The sequence below is a fragment of the Pteropus alecto genome, unplaced genomic scaffold (genome assembly GCF_000325575.1).
Source record: "Pteropus alecto unplaced genomic scaffold, ASM32557v1 scaffold69, whole genome shotgun sequence".
Classification (NCBI taxonomy): Eukaryota; Metazoa; Chordata; class Mammalia; order Chiroptera; family Pteropodidae; genus Pteropus; species Pteropus alecto.
Window position 1 is genome coordinate 8,364,202 of NW_006494610.1, and position 13,850 is coordinate 8,378,051.

The following is a 13,850-nucleotide window of genomic DNA, read 5'->3' on the forward strand; positions in this document are numbered from 1 at the left end:
GCCTGGGATGGAGTCTGGGTGTGTTTGTTTTTCTGTCCTTTCTCCTTCCTTCCTTCCTTCCTTCCTTCCTTCCTTCCTTCCTTCCTTCCTTCCTTCCTTCTCCTCTCTTTACTTTTCTCTTTCCTCCTTCTCCTCCTCCTATCTCCACCTTCCACTTTTATTTATTTATTTATTTTTACTTCCTTTGTTTTTGGCCTATTGTAAATTCCCTCCCACCTAAACACTATCTGTAAATATGTAGGATCAGAATATTCTGCTATAGAATTAGATGTAGTTATGAGCTCTCACTTCGTCTGTCGCTTAGGTATAAAGAAAGAAATCAGGAAAAACTGAGACAGTTCAACAGTTCAGAAGGGCATAAAAAAATCAATTATATTTTCAAGTCACCTGTAAACTCAGTTTTTTACTATAAACAGAGTATGTTTTGAGGTATATTAAGTAATAATATGTTCTGCTGGCTTATAATATGTTGAAGATTCTGTATTAAGTGATAGTGATATGTAGGTGAGAAAATTTCAAAAAAATTAATACCAAGAATCAATAGAAGATAGTTAAAATGGAATTACTATTGTAAAAATAATGAATATAATATTTAGACGGATAGATGTAAATCCATGTAAAAAGAAGTTTTCTTTCCTCCTGAATACTTAACAGGTGTATGCAGACATGAGCTTCTAGAAGAAAATGGCCTGTCTGTACTAATACATATTTCTAAAATGTACAGTCACATGAATTAAGATAATGGTAAAACTGAGTAGCTGAAATTTTGTTTCCTATTTGTTTACAAATCCCAGAAGACAAAAAAAAAAAAAGTGGTCCCATTCACCATTCATTAATCTTAATCAGCTTCCATTTAAGGACAGTTTTTTATTGTTCAGTAACAGAGCTACTTTTTAGAAAAGTATGAAACTTTCTTTTAAGCATAACTAGAGTAGAGTGTCCCTTTTTATTTCATTTATCAATTTACACATAATATCATTAAAAACTGCTGTTCCCATTTGTTTTGGTTGCCAGAAAGATGAACAGAGCCTCTATGGAATTACTATTGTAAAATGGAATTACTATTGTAAAAATAATGAATATAACTATATAAAAAATAACTATATAAAAATATTTGAGTATGAATAACTATATAAAAATATTACTTTTAGCTTATTTTTTAAAAGAAATATTGCTAATTAAAAGTAGTATTTTTTTATTTTAGAAATCTGCATAAAATGATCAGAACATAATCTAGGTGATTATCTGTGCCCTAATTATGTGATTTTGAAAGCTTAAGAGGACATATCTAAAAAACGGTGATAATATTTACATATTCTTTATAAGAATTTAGTAAAAACAAAAATATATGATTTCTAAGGGAGTCCAGTCAAGATGGTATGATAAGTAAACACTGTGCTTACCTCCTCCTTCCATGATTACATTAAAATTACAACTAAATTATTAAATAATCAATGTGGAGAACCATCTGAAGACTAGCTGAACACAAATCCTATAACTAAAGATATACAGAAGAAGCCACATCCAGACTGGTGGGAGGAGAAGAGTGAGGGGGTCCCAGTCCCACGCCAGGTTCCCCAGCCTGGAGCACCAGTGTCAGGAAAAGGAGTCCCCATAACATCTGGCTATGAAAAACAGTGAGAATTCTGTCCCTCCAGCTGAGACAGAAGGTTGCTGGAAACCCATGTGTCCTGTTATAGGCTTGAGCACAGACTATCTTTTCCCAGACACTCACCCTGGGTTCCAGTGGATGGTTGGCTCGGGAGGCATCAGAGTCATACAGGGAGAGAGTTAACAATATAACTTTATGCTTAAGGTAACTAGAGAAAGAAGAGCAAACAAAGCTCAAAGCAAGTAGAAGGAAGGAGATAATAAAGATCAGGATGGAAATAAAAAATATAGAGCCTTAAAAAACAATAGAAAAGATCAATGAATCCAAGAGCTATTACTCTGAAAGATAAACGAAATCTATAAACGTTTAATTAGACTCATCAAGAAAAGAATAGAGAGCACTCAAGTAAATAAAATCAGAAATTAAATAGGAGCAGTGACAACTGATGCCACAGAAACACAAAGGATTATAAGAAAATATATGAGCAATTATATACTAACAAACTGAACAATCTAGAAGAAATGAATAAATTCATAGAAACATATGATCTTCCAAGACTGCATCAAGAAGAAACAGAAAATCTGAATGGACCAATTACTACTAATGAAATCGAGTCAGTAATTAAAAAAACTCCCAACAAATTGGACCCAATGGCTTCACGTGTGTGTGTGTGTGTGTGTGTGTGTGTGTGTGTTTACATAATATGCTATGGAAAATTATTTTATTTCATGGATATTAAAAGAATAGTTGTATTAATAATGCATTTCTAGTAAAGTTAATGTTCCTAAAGTTATTTTATTTAAATCCCTTTAACCCAATGCAGAGGTTAAACTTATCCCTTGCAGTTCAGGTTAGTATGCAGTAAGTAAATCAAAACAGAACCTTGAATCTTGAATTGCAAAGTTTATGTGCCTAAGGAACTGAATCTTCAATGAGAACAAATCTTAACTTTAACTCAAAAAATATTTGGCAAAGCCACTTTCAGCCATATTATCTCTGGCAAACCACACTTGTTTTCAAGCTCATAAACTTTATCATTGGCAGTGTACACCTCAGCTAACCACCTGACCTTGAGAGACTAAACCTCCCTACTAGTGTTCATGCATATGAATTTTGCAACTTCTTCTTCACCAAATTTGTTTTAAAGCACTAAGGAAATCCTTTAACAAACCAATATATAATGACAGAAGTGGAAACAAACCTGCATGTCTATTCAGCTTTAATTTCCTGATCATTGTCTCAGTGTCTAAAGAAAGAAACAAAAACATAAAATCTAGAGGAGAAATAAAACAAGGTTCTGTAGATTGGAAAACTCATTATGACTTTTGCATTTTGTTATGTGGCTAAATAGTTTTATTAGTTCTATGAATATGATGAAGCAGAGGTAGAAGAATACATCATAATATTAAAAATGTTTTTGTTTCAATTAATTTCCATTAACTGAAAAAAGAAAACCAGAAATATTGTCCTAAGAATTAATTTATCAGTTCTGATTGTGCAGCCTCTTCTTGATATTTATTGTCTTCAAATGGCTATTTCTAAATTTTTTGAATGAGGAATGTCTTAAGATCCGAAGTCATTTTCAAGTCGTGGACTTTATTCCAAAGCACGATAATGCGAAGAACTTAAACACAAACTTCTTGGGAAGCTTTATCTTGGATTTAATTTATCCTTTTCTATTTCTAGTCTTTCCCTTATTATTATTATTTAACGAGGATCTGTACATTTTTTAAAAAAGTTCACATAGATTATCAAAGACATGCAAATTTAATTGACAGCAAGTTACAATTTTTTCTAAATTTTGAAAAATCATCCAAAATATCTAACAGTATTGAGGGTGATATTTAGGTAAATTGCTGCTACATACTGTGCTGCTAAGAATTTATACTATAGCAAGCTATTTGAGATATACCCTATCTCCCATCTCATAGCTGAATAAATAGCATTTGTTCTCTACACTGAGAAAATATAGATAATCGAACAAGAAATAGCGCATATCACAATTTATAAACCTGTCCGCATCTATTGCTATATTTTGCCTTTCATTCTGGTCAAAACAGATGAACTCAGCTTCTAACTAAAACCAATCCCCGCACTGAGCTATTAGCCCACATCTTTTCTTATTTAATTCTTCTTTTGCTCGTATCATAAATTTTCTTTCTCTGATCTATCATTACACCATCCTACAATTATTCTGAAACTTCTCTACCTTAGGATAATGAAGTCCCCTAGAGCTCATATGTTCCTTTAGTTAAAATCTTCTCGAATTAAAACTGCATTAAATCAGAACTCTAAAGGAGTTATCTATCCTTATTCCCAATTTCTCACTTTCTCGTCTGCCTAATCCTAAAGTTTTACTTTACTAAAATTGGTCTTGATAAGGTTATCGATAACCTTTTTCTTGCCATATTAGATTGTCAATTCTCAGTTCTTTTCTTATTTAAGCTATACCACCATTTGATACTGGTTGATAATTTCCTCCTTTTATGAATTATCTTATACATGATTTCTATGATTTCACACTCTACTACGTTTACTCCCACATCAATTTTTACTTTGTCACTTTTGCTGATTTTATTCTTTTCTACTTTGAAATGCTGATTTTCCTCTGACATAGTCTATTCTCTAACCACTTTTATGCCAGTCCAATGACTTTATAACACTCCTAAACTATAGAGCTCGCAAATCAAGCTGTCATCCCCTTAGCTCCAGACATGAATGTGCAACTTTCTATTTCTTGGTCAGCTTGGAAATGTTTGAAGAATGGGAGATGTGTGAGGGAAACAAACAAAAAAAAAAGGGGGTAGGGGGGAGACAGAAACTAGTCAGAGGAATGGTGAAATAAAAAAGAGTTTCCACTGCTGTGCTACAAGATATTCAATTGTCACTACAAAGTTGTTTGCATTTATGAGATGTAACACCTTCCTCCTTCCCTCTACTAAATCCTGCACGAAGTCTATGCACAAACACTGATCTGAGTGAGAGAGGTTATCTTTGTGAACATTAAGAGAATGGCCAGAGTTCCACATCTGGGTCCATCTGAAGTTGAAAACAAACTGCATATAGAGAAAAGCAAGCTAATCTATAAACTAAGCTAATTATATGGAAGTAGAAAAATAGAGCCAGAAGGGTCCAATATGGTATAAAGTCTTGGGATTTTTCAGAGATGTGGGGAAAGAAATGCATACAATGTAATTTAACCTTTAGAGGTAGTGATGATAACTAATTTCCAGATTACACATATACATTCCCATATGGAGGCTTTTGCCAACAAGGAGGATGCATGACATGAAAATTTGATGTGAAATAAAATATTTAAATATTTCCTTTAATTAGTTTCTATTTGATCACCATTCAAACAAATGGAATCTGAATATAAGACTCAATAAGGACAGATGGACAAAATTGATTTCTTTTCATCATGTATCCATTACCTGCTACATAACAAAATGTCTTATGCAAGACTGAGTGCCAAGAATACATATCTGAATAAAAATACATGGCTTCTATCACACTTCACACACATCTGATTTACAAAACTTAAGGTACTTTAGCTTAATGTTGAAGAGGATACAAAAGCATAAAAGTATTTCATATGAAAAGCTTTTAGAACTGAGTATATCTAGAAATTAATCAACTTTATTTTAGAGTTTGCTTGTGTATTATAATTTCATGAATTTTTCATAAGGTAAATGAATGCCAAGTCAATAAAGTGGGCTGTATCTTGGTTTTGTTTTCTAAAATTTTTTATCAAAATCACATTTCTATGCAATATATTAAGTAATGTGGTTATAAAATAAGAGTCTCCATCTTCCTATATACCTGTCATCCAGAGGACAGTAACATTTTACATTTCTTAGCTGAGAAACTACTTAGAGTTGATGATGTTTACCAACAACAGACTAGAGTTTGTAAAGCCAGCAGCACTCTCAAGGCTATTACTTCATAGATATATTGATCTAGATTTTGATTTGCAGCCAAAAAATTCACAGGCATGTCTTGGCTTTAGTTTCAGGTTTCAAACCTTTCCACATTATTTGGGCTTTTCCTACACAAATGGAATTTTATATTAGAACAACAAAGTAAAGCAATAAAAATAGACTACTTAATCACTTATTTAAATATTAACTAAACAATTTAGAACTAAGTATCAACTAGCTCAAGTTAGTCTTCGCTCATACTTCTTTTCAACTATTCTTAATCTCTCTAATTTTGAGATCTTTTCATGCTTGAGCAAAACTGACTCTCTAAATCATTCTTAAAGTCAAGAAAAGACTGTCATATCTCAGCCCAGGTTAGCATCTGGTTTCTACATTACTTTCTTCAGACATTAACTTCCATTTGCTGTTGTATCACTGCCTTTGTGCCTTTTTATTGCATTGTGAACTATTCTGATTTCTTGATGGGCTCTGACATTGCTTGGAGATAAAGAGCTATGTGGCTTCATGTGTGAATCTCCAGAACAGTTTCAGGTTGTCTTCCCTGCATTCCTCATTAGAATTTCTTAGAACTCAATGTTTGACATTCCCCACAGGTAGAAGACAGACCACCCCAGCATGCTGTATTTGCCATTATGAAATCTACTTGATAAATAATTAAATGTCAGTAATTTTTTTATTACTTTATTATCAAAATTATAAGCAAATTGACTATAGTAACTTTGGACAAAATAGAAATGTATATGGAAAAAATTAAAAACTACTTAAAAACAAGCTTTTTATTAGTTTCCTGAGGCTGCTGGAACAAATTACCACAACTAATGTCTTAAAATGACAGAAATTTATTCTTTCATAGTTCTGGAGGCTAGAAGTCAGAAGTTTTGCAAGGCCTTGGTCCCTCCAGAGAATTTAATGGCGAATTCATTTCCTTCCTCTTCCATCTTCTGGTGGCTCCTGCATTTCTTGGTTTATGACTGCACCACTCGGTTCCATGGCCTTCTCCTCTGTGTCTGTGTAGTCTTCTTCTGTTTCACTCTCATAATGGCTCTTAGCATTGAATTTAGGGCTTATCTGGATAATCTAGGATAATCTTATCACTTTAAGATCCTTAGTTACATCAAAAACCTTTTCTAAATAAGGTTACATTTATAGGTTCTGGAAATTAAGATGTGGACATATGTTTTTGGCGTGTAGCATACAATCCACTATAAGAATTTAAAATTTTAGTACTTTTTCCCCAATCTTCTCCACTTTCAATATTTCTCCTTATTAACTTTATACTGCACAGGGTTTCCTATAAAAAAACAGAAAACTAGATAATGTATGTTTGGAAATATACTCCTATTTTGTTAAAACTCGTTAAAAAAAAAGACATGATAGAGAAAAATACAAAATTTAAATTCTTCTGGAAGAGAATAGCATGTGGACAAGGGGCAGGATATATTAAGATCATATAGGTACCTAGAACATTAGTCATAATGGACTAATTCTAAAACTGAGTACTTATTTTATGGATGCATATTTCATTTTGTTTCATAATTTACTTATACATTATATATAGTCTTTAATAAAACATCAGATAGTTGAAGACTTTAAAAGAATTTTTATAAGATGTTTCTAGAACAGTAATATCAATTTACTCTACAGTAGCCTCAAGAGCACCTGTCACACTACAGGTGTTCTGTAGTGTGGGTATATATATATGTGTTCTGTAGTGTGAGTATATATATATATTGCTACTTGATAAATAAAAAGATAAATGTGTCATTTTAATTTATGTTTTTATACCCCTGTTACTGTTCTTCAGAATTATCTTTTATTTTCTTGCACATGTATTTTAGAATAAATTCATCAAGCTCCTAAAAATATTTGAATTTTGATTGGGGCTGCATTCACCCAATATAAAATTTTAAAGAAAATTAACACCATAAAAATGCTGAATCTTCTTACCCATGTACACAATATAAATCTCCATCTATATAGCTATTCTCTAATAACATTAAAAAATATATAAATTACGTCTCCATAAATGTCATGCACATATTTTGATAGTTTATCCCTGTTGCTAGTGTAAATATTATCTTATTTTTCATAAGCTTTTTTCCATTTAACTTATTCTATTTTTCTGTGAAAATATTTTCTAATAGAATAACACCTTCTAATAATCAAAAGATTACATGCTTCTGTTTCTATTAATCTGTTTCTATATATAATCAGGACTTTGTTGGCTGTATGCAAAATAAACCAAAATAAAACCAGAACAAGCAAATAAACAACCTATTGATTTATATACAGTAAATTTCAGAGCTACAACTGGCCATGTGAAGGATCAGATCCAACAAATGATGGTGTTGGGCTCCTTTTCCCCATTTCTGGAACTATATTGGATTTGATTTGATAAAATTGTGTTAAAAATTATCATATCTATATTAATTCTACAGTGTTGATCCATAGTGGTTTTTTTCCCCCTCTCCCTACTGTGTTAGTCTGGTTTGGGTTTCAGAATGGTACTGGCCTCAGCATAATTTAGAAAGCAGTCCTTCCTCTTCAACTTTTAAGAGTTAGTGCAGAATTGATAGTATTTCTTTCCTATATGTACAAGTGAGTGAAGCCATCTGTGTCAGCAGTATTCTTTGGGAGATGGGTTTTAAGTTCAAATTCAATTCTTAAATAGACTTAGGGCTAATCGGGTAAATAATTTCTCCGTTAGAGACCTTTCTTAATTTGTGTATTGCTAGCAATTTGTCAATTTTATCTAAGTTGTCAAATTCATTGGTAAAAAGTTATTCCCAATATTCCCTTATTATTCTTTTAATATCTCTGAAATCTATAGTGACATCACCATCCTCACTCTTTTTACTGGTAATTTATGTATTCTCCCAATTTTATTCCAGTCTAGCCACCTGACAAAATGTTTATCAATATTATTGATTTTCTCAAAGAAACAGCTTTTGGTTGCATTGATTTTTCTCCACATCATTTCTGTTTTCTAATTCTTTGTTTTCCATTATCATCTTTATCGCCTTCCTTTTACTTTCTGTTTAATTCACTTTTCTCTTTCTAGCCTCTAAAGACAGAAGCTAAAGTCACAGTTCCGAGATCTTCTTATTTTTCTACATAGCCATTTGGTGTTATAAAAGTACATCCAAATACATTAGCCATATCCCACAAATTCTGATACTTTGTGTTTTCATTTTCATTTAGTTTGAAATACTTTCTAATATTCCTTTTGAATTATTCTTTAGTGCATAAGCATTATGTTTTTTAGTTTCCAAATTTAGAGTGGTTTTCCAAATATCTTTGTTATTGATTTCTACTCCAATTCCATGTGTTTTATTACTTTAATCTAATTTAGACTTGTTTTATGATCCCAAATATGGTATATCTTGATAAATGTTCCATGTGCAATTGAGAAGAATGGACATTCTGTTTGGAATAGAGGGTCTATAAATGCCAATGTATTCAAATTGGTTAATATTTTTCAAGTCTCTATATCCTTACTGATTATTTCTTTACTTGTTCTATCAACTGTTCAAATAAGGTTGTTTTTATCTCCAACCGTAATTGGATATTTGCCTATTACTCCTTGTGGTTGTATCAGTTTTTGCTTAGTATATTTTGCAGCATTGTTATTAGGTATATAGACATTTGGAATTGTGCTCTTTTTAAAAACTGATCTCTTTATCATTAAAAAGGGAACTTTTTATCAACAGGATTATTTTTTACTTTGGTTTTGGGACACTTTTGTAAAAAATAGTGTTAGCCTAATAAATCTGTCTCCATCCTTTTACTTTGACTTTATTAGTGTCATGTGAAATGAGTTTATTGTAAGCAGAATAGAGGTAAGTCTGGTATTTTTATTTAGCCTACAATATTTGCTTTTGACTAGGAGTATTTGGACTACATATGAAATGCAACTGTTAATATAGTATGGTTTAAATCTGCCATTTTACTATTTCTTTTCTACCTATCTCATATTGTTTTTTCCTCTCTATTCTCTTTTTTTTCCTGTTTTCTTTTGAACTAATAAATATTTTAATTGATTAATTTATCTTAATTGTTTACTAACACTATGTTTTGTTATGTTGTGATTGCTTAATGGTTTATAGTTTAAAGTTTAAAACTTTAATGTATTACAGTCCACATACAAAAGACACCATACCACTTCCAGACAGTATAAGAAGCTTACAAAAGTGAACACCCATTACTTCCATCATAACCATTGTATTATTGCTACCATAAATTTTTCTTTTTCATGTGTTAAAACCTCAGAGTGTTGTTATTATTTTTACTCAGAGTATTTTTAAACGTATAAATATTAAGAAAGTTGATTATATTTCCCCATGTAGTTACGAATTCTCCATTCTTTTATGTAGATCCATATTTCATCAAGTACCATTACTCTTATGCCCAAAAAACTTCCTTTAACATTTATTTTAGTTTAGGTTTTCCGGTGATGAATTCTTTTACCTTTTTAATACCATTTTTTTTTTTTGCCTTCATTTTTGACATAGATCTAGCATTATAAATTGACATTTTCTTTTCAGTACTTTAAAGATACTGTTGCACTGTCTTTTGGTTTGCACTGATTTCAACAAGATATCTGTTATAATCCTTATCTTTATTCCTTTGCATGTAATATATTTTTTTCCTCTTGCTGCTTTTAAGTTTTTCTCTTTATCACTGATTCTAAATAATTTTATTATTAAATGCCTTGGTGAAGATTTTTTCATGTTTCTTGAAGTTGGGATTAATTGAGCATCTTGAATCTGTGAGTTTGTAAAATTGGAAAAAGTTTTTACAACTATTTCTACTTTATTTTCTGTTTTCCCTTGTCTTACTTCTCCTTTGAAGATGCTAATTAAATATATATCGGGGTGCTTAAATTATTCCCAGTTCACCAATACATTTTTTAAAAAATTCACTTTTCTTATGTTTCATTTTGGATAGTTTCTACTGCTATGACTTCAAGATCACTAATCTTTTCCTTTGTATGCTTAATATGTTCCAATATACTGTTAATGATATCTAGTAATTTTTAAATTTCGGACATTGTAATTTTACATCTATAAATTTGATTAAGATCTCCTATATATTTATAAGATGTTTCCATGTAGTCCATGTATTTATTTCCCTATTTAATAAGTTCAGCATTTCTTCTAGGTTCTAGAAAGGGTGAAATACATTTGTAATTGTCATTATGTCCATATATACTTGTTCTTTCTTCTGTTTCATTTATAGGTCAGTTTCAAATAACTGATTTTTCTCATCATTATGGGCTGCATTTTCCTCCTCCTTTGAATGACTGCTAATTTTTGTTAGGTGATAGGCCTTGTGAATTTTACCTTGTTAAATATTAATTTTTTTATATCCCTATACATATTCTTGTATGTTGTTTAGTATCATGGGATATTACATGGAAGCAGTTTGATCTTTTTAGGTCTTGTTTTTAATTTTGTTTGAATACAGAGGTGTTCACCATACAGCTAATTTTCCTATCCCTGAGACAAAACTCTTCTGGATACTCCACACAGTACTCTATGAATTATGAGGTTTTGAACTCTGACTGGTTAGAACAGGAATATTCTCAGCCTTGTAAAATTCTCAGGGATTGCTCCCTCTAATCTTTTCAAGTAGTTCTCTCCTTAGACTTTATTAAGCTTCCTCACACATGTGTAGTGATCAATATCATTTTCTTCATATATTTTTTCTAGTTTAGTTATTATAGGCTAGATAGTAATTTTAGTACCTGTTAATACATCTTAGTTAGAAGAATACATGTCTAAACTATATTTTATGGGCAATTTTGATCCAAATGTGATATTTTATTTTACACTTTTGCAAAACCAAAACTTCAACTATAGCACAAAGACCAATTAGAGGTCATAAGAAGTAGAATATAACTGATATATAATCTGGAAAATTGTGTCATTTTCTGTATAAGGTGACACTACACTGCCATTGTGGAATGCATTAAAAATAACTGATTGAAAGAAATCTAACTATGAGTGAACACACAATGCAATGTATATATGCCTTACTGTTAAATTGTACACCTGAAATTTACTAGATTTTGTTAACCAATGTCACCATAATAAAAAAAAATAAATGAATAAAAATTATTGAAAAATAAAATAAAATAACTGATATACTTAACTGAAATGTGTCACACATATGACGATAGCTATGTTTGCCTTTAAATACCTCCCTTGGAATTGACTCACCATCTCTAGACATCAGCATGAAGAGAATTACAATTCTATTAAAGAATTAAAAGTTAATATTTTTAAAATTTCAAAGAAAATTTTCAGGTCAAAATATTGTGGGTTCAATTCTCTTTACCTCCAGGGTCAAATTCTATGCTTTACTCAAATTACATTTAGTCTCTAGTTTAAACTTCAACTCAAACTGATGATCTTCTGACTACAATTCTTCTTATCATTTTAAGATGACAGGATAAGTTTGATTCTTGGTTAAAGAGTCTAAGTCTACCCATGTGCATTCAGATTGACATTAGTTACTTTACCAAAAGCAGAAGTTCTACACCTTTGTAAGAGAGGCCCCAGCAAAATTGAATGTTGTCACTAACCAGCTGTCCAAATAAGACTTACTGAAGTTTCAATTTTCTCATTAATCTTATAGAAAAAAATTCCAAATTTGGTACCATCATTCACATGCATATACATGTAAAAATCCACAGATTTGTGATCTTGGGTAAAATTACTCTCTGACAGTTTGAATTTGACTATGTCAGAACTCCTCTAATAGCATAAAGCCAATTTTTAAAGGCCAGCAGAACCTAGCCATATATTGTCGGTCTATCAGCATTACTGCCAAGACTGACACAATCCTGTTTATAGGAAGCTTTCAATTTTCTGTGTTTGGTACAAATACCATTTCAAGAGTCACTTACAACACTTCAGTCAATTTCTTCTTTAAAGTGATTTCTGTTCCATAGTACTGTGTCATTTTGGGATGGAAGTAAGTGCATTCTGCCAGTGATAGATTGACAGCAGTAGTAAGCTTAATTATCCTCAGTGAGAAAGAGCCCACATAATTGGACCATATATAATACTCTCATCTTTGCCTCATATATGGGGTCATCACTCAGGTACTGCGTGGTTAAGACTGGCAGACATCTAACGGATGAGTCCTATTGCCTACCTGTTGCTGAGTACCTCCTCTGCTGATGATCTTTTCTAGTACATACTGATTTGAAACAAAAGTCTACAGACTTTGTGTCTACCTCCATAAGTCCACCCTATGCCTCTTTCTGTGATCACTCTGTGTCTGCTTTTCCTGTCTTGTTCTTTCTAGGCCCCCAATGGACCAGCCAATATTTTCAGTACGTTTTTTGGAGTCTGTGTACATATTTATGTCAGGTTAATTATTTTTTCACATAAAGTTGATAAGCAATGAGTTGTTCATTACCAACTGACAGCGTTTTTTTTAAGCATTATTTTTTGGAGATAAGTAACATTATCTTCCAAGGACTCCCATGAGTGGCTGTAGTGCTGCAGCAACCCAGTGTATCAACCGATTCATACATTAAATAAAACCTGAGATTTTTTTTCTTCTTTGACAGTGGATTAAAGAGACTCATCTCCTTAGATTATTGCTATTAGCTGAGTGAGGCAAAGGTGAAATGAAGGTCGGTAATTTGAGGCTTTGGGCCACCTATTCATGTAATTTACTTATAGCCTCTATTAAACAGGTTGGGCTTAATCACAGATGAATTATTTCCACCATGAAATGGATTTCTAGTCCTTATAACTTGGCAGATCAAACAATATCTAGATTAAGATAACACTTCTCTGTTTTCACAGTCACTTGATTTTAAATAGTCAGGCACTCAGTATCTAGTAGAGCTCAAAAGCATGAAAGTAGCTAATATTAAATGGTTAGTATTTTTCTGGAACAAAAGCCTTTCTTTGCTCTAGAACTAGGGGTCCATGCTGCCATTTCCTATACTGTTTTCTCATAGATTCTTATCTACCTATCTCAAAGAATAATTTCCTTCTAACATGCCACTTTTCAGAGCATTCTGACACCTACCATAATCGTTTGACAAGTCAATCTCAGCATCTCCGCCTCATTTTTACTAGTCCATTATCATGTCCAGATTTCAAAGAATCATCTGAGTAGAACTGTGGTTCTCAAGTCTTAGCATATATCAGAATCACACAGAGTCTTCTTAAATCACTGAATTCTAGACCGACTCCACCCTGCAAGATTGTTTCAAGAGTTTGGAGCAGGACACAATGATTTGAAGACAATAAGTTCCCTGATGATACAAATGC